The 4,334-nt window shown below is 36.8% G+C and overlaps 1 pseudogene; it reads left to right on the top strand.

The window, feature by feature from the left end:
• Positions 1–1,645: 1,645 nt before the first annotated feature.
• On the top strand, positions 1,646–4,015 carry LOC131056115 (probable UDP-N-acetylglucosamine--peptide N-acetylglucosaminyltransferase SPINDLY; annotated as a pseudogene).
• Positions 4,016–4,334: the final 319 nt, after the last annotated feature.

The following is a 4,334-nucleotide window of genomic DNA, read 5'->3' as shown; positions in this document are numbered from 1 at the left end:
CTTCAAGAGACCACCCTAGGGCACGGAAGGTACATTTGCCCACCATCCAGTATTGTTTGCTAACGACATCCATTTGAGCCTTATGATCTTTAAAAAAAATTACAAATAAACCTTTTTGAATTAATCTACAAAATGAAACATGATAACCTAATTTAATATTCCAAACATTTTTGAACTAGTCATCAAGAAATTTTAGGGCCGGACATTTATCAACATCAACAGCAGCAAAGAAAATAGCAGTATCTTTTAACCTATTCTTTTCCATAGCAATTTCGTTGCACATTAATTCATTAGGAGAAATGGAGATGGAGCCCATGGTAGAGTTAGGGTCCTTACCTTCTCCACTGGGGCTACCATTATCTATTGACACAAACCTAGCACCCTCTGCGATGGCGATGAATGGCTGATGGACGGCTTCTTTGAACGTTTTATTCTTTATTTCTTCGGCTCCCAATCTATCACTCAGTTTGAAGACGCCTCTAGACGATCCTTCCACAAATGCTCATTAACCACCTCCGCAGAGAGGAGCACAGGCGACGGCGGGGCAGGACAGGCAACAATAACGCAGACTCGAAAAACAAGAAAAAGGAGATTCAAAAATCAAGAAGAAACTTACCTACGTGGAGGAGGCCGTCTGCTCTCCCCCACGTCAACGGCTACGACCCATGTAGCCTCGTGCCAAACCCTGAAGGCGAGACTTAGATGCAGGTGACCTTTCATTATATCTTTGTAAAATTAATATGTTTGAATATTTGTAAACCTCAGTAAAATATAAAATTAGCATTATATTTTTACGATTACACAATTTAATATTTAAGGTGATTAGATTATGCTTGTTTAAATGATTGTATTTTTAATAAAACATCATAATTTGAATATAATACAAAAAAATGTCAGTTTTATATATTTCTTAATATAATATTATATATTTACTGTTTGTGAATGTCATTTCAACACGTGCCTATACAACATTATAATTAGCAAGTGTTACCTTGAAGACACTTAAAAAAAAATTAATGCCCAACAGGATCCCACTAATCATGAGCACTTGAAGAAAGCACCTATGGAACAATGAGTCATTCAGTGAATACTATTAGTTCTTATTATAATATTGCCTCTTCTCTCCCTGTTGATTCTCCTCTTAGAAAGTTTCAAGGAAAGGATGCACTTTCATATGCCAGTATTCTTCAATCAAGGAACAAGTTCATGGATGTACTATCTCTATATGAAATTGTTTTAGACACAAACACAGGTAATGTTGAGGCTCATATTGGAAAGGGAATTTGTCTCCAAATGCAAGGTTTGACTCAGCAAGAATTCCAAACTTTTGCAGAAGCTATTAGATAAGATCCTCAAATTGCTTGTGCTTTTACAGATTGTAGGGTTTTATACAAGGATTAAGAGCACTTGTTATAGGCAACAGAGTCATATCAGAATGCTCTTACTGTACATCCTATGTACAAGCATGCTGCAGAGTACCTAGCAATTGTCTTGACAGATATTGGGACCAGTTTGAAACTTGTTGGAAATATCCAAGAGGGGATTCAAAAATATTATAAAGTCTTGAAAGTTGATAGCCGCTATGCTATTTCTTATTATAATTTAAGGGTTGTGTACTAACTACTGAGAAATGATGCAATATGATATGGCACTTAGCTGCTATGAAAAAGTTACATTGCAAAGACCTATGTATGCTGAAGCATATTGCAACATGGGAATCATATATAAGAATCGTGGTGATTTGGATGCTGCCATTGTTGAAATTATAGGTATATTAATTTCAAGAGCCATTTCATGCTATGAAAGGTGTCTAGCCATGTCGCCAAACTTTGAAATTGCTAAAACCAACAGGGTGATAGCTCTTACAGATCTGTTGGAAATAATCCCAACAACCTCGGCTGTATTTTGTCCTCCATATCCTCTGTATATTGATGCAAATCTATCAACTCATATCCTTCGTATCCTCCAGTTGCAGGCATAGCTCTCAACATAAAGATGACCGTTCAAAACAGATTTTGGCAAGATTTGGTTGAACTCCTCAGCCTGTCCAACATCACATCAATACGTTTCACATGATTTATGGGTTGTTTAGAATAGATTATTTTATTCTCTCCTTCGTAGATGTATGGCTCTATATATTGTTAAATCTGTATTTTTATAAGCACTCTCACAGCAAAGTCCAGCTCCACCACAAAGCTGTAAAACGATATGAAATATGATGTTACATGTTTTATCTCAGTCAAGCTGCTTGTATGAAGAAGCTCGGTCATTTTGTGATGTAATGTTTTATTTAAGTAATATAAATGTTTTGTTTTATTTTCTACTCCCTCTGTTCCAACAAGATCTTGGTACCAAGGTGAAGCTTGAAGGTGATATACAACAGGGTATAACTCATTACAACAAGGCATTGCTTTATAATTGGCATTATGCAGATGCAATGTATAATCTTGGGGTGGCCATATATGGTGAGTAGCTGAAGTTTGACATGGCAATAGTAATGTATGAGCTTGCCTTGCACTTCAATCCACATTGTGCGGAACCATGCAATAATTTGGAAGTGATAGAGATAATCTTGATAAAGCTGTTGAGTGCTATCAGATGGCTCTGTCAATCAAACCTTCTTTTTCACAATCGCTTAATAATCTTGGTATGGTAAATGAACTATATTTATGAGGGAGAAGATGATAAGCTTTACATTGCGCACAAGGAATGGGGTAGACGGTTTATGAACCTTTATCCTCAGTACACTAGCTGGGAAAATTATAAGGATCCTGACCGGCCAAATGTAATTGGTTATGTATCACCAAATTATTTCACACATTCTATGTCATACTTCATAGAAGCACCTCTTGTATATCATAATTAGAGCAAGTACACGATGGGAGATGCAAAAACTAATAAATTTAAGGATAAAGTATTGAAGAAAGGAGGGTTGTGGCGAGACATATATGGAATAGAAGAAGCTAGCTACCATTATTAGAGAAGACAAAGTTGATATTATGGTGGAGCTGACTGGTCATACAGCTAATAATAGCTTAAGGATGATGACTTGCAGGCCTGCTCCAGTACAGGCTAAATGGACTGGTTATCCTAACATAACTGGTCTACCTACCATTGATTATCGATTTACAGATTCATTGGATGACCCCCCAAACTCAAAACAAAAGCATGTTGAAGAGCTTATTAGGTTGCCTGGTTGTTTCTTGTGTTATATACCATCTCCAAAAGCTGGGCCAGTTCTACAAACACCAGCTCTATCCAATGGATTCACCACTTTTGGAAGATTTAACAACCTTGCAAAGATAACTCCATGGGTTCTGAATTTCTGTATGTTTGGTCAAAAATCTTGTGTGGAATTCTTACATCAAGACGGTCAGTCTTAAACCACACATGCTAAGCAACATATTAAGCCTAGAGAATGTTAGTCAACACTGAGTGTTTAACACTTTTGAGTCTAATAGTATATTCTTAGTGTGACTACACACTTTTTAAGCCATTTTGCTGTGATAGCCTATGGACAAGGTTTCCTACAACCTTAGAGGAACTTGGATTAGAGTCCTTGTGTGTTAATCTTTTCACTTTTATTTTGCATATTTGTTGATGGATATCAGCTTGGATACATTTCCATATGCTGGAACAACCACTACATGCGAATCACTATACATGGGTGTTCCATGTGTTGCAATGGCAGGATCTGTGCATGCTCATAATGTTGGTGTAAGCCTTCTACATCAAGTTGGTTTGGAAAGGTTAATTGCTCAAAATGAAGATGAGTATATCAACAAGGCATTGGAGTTAGCTTCTGACATTTCATAACATTCAGCTCTAAGAATAAGTCTTCAGGAACAAATGTTGAGGTTTCAACTTTGTGATGGTGCTAACTTTGTCAAAATACCAATATTTATGGCAACGATATTGTGAAGGAGATATCCCTTTGCTAAGGCATAACGATAAGGAAAGCCTACCCCCAACGCAGGGGTTTCTGTTCAAGATATACATAATGATACAAATGTAAAAGAGATTTTGTCTTGTAACAATGTTCTAGCAAATGGTTTCAATTCTATCACATTCCCTATGTCCATCTTGCCCCCTCCTGAAGGAAATATAAAAGGAGAGTCAAGACCTGTTTAGCAATGAGGAAACTAGTAAAAACTGATTTTATGATTTACCATGGTTCCTTGTGTGCTGCAAAATCGAGCTATACTCAATTGAAGAATTTGAGAAAATAGGGTATGGCGCCAGCAATTGAAGAGGGTTTTGAACCTTGAAGTATTTGGAATGGTTTTGGTGAATGGCTCGAAAAGTTCCTATGAGGCAGTTAATGGTGTTCTGAA

The sequence above is a fragment of the Cryptomeria japonica genome, chromosome 4 (assembly GCF_030272615.1).
Source record: "Cryptomeria japonica chromosome 4, Sugi_1.0, whole genome shotgun sequence".
NCBI lineage: Eukaryota > Viridiplantae > Streptophyta > Pinopsida > Cupressales > Cupressaceae > Cryptomeria > Cryptomeria japonica.
The sequence above is the reverse complement of the archived record's forward strand: the minus strand, read 5'-3'. Positions and strand labels throughout refer to the sequence as shown.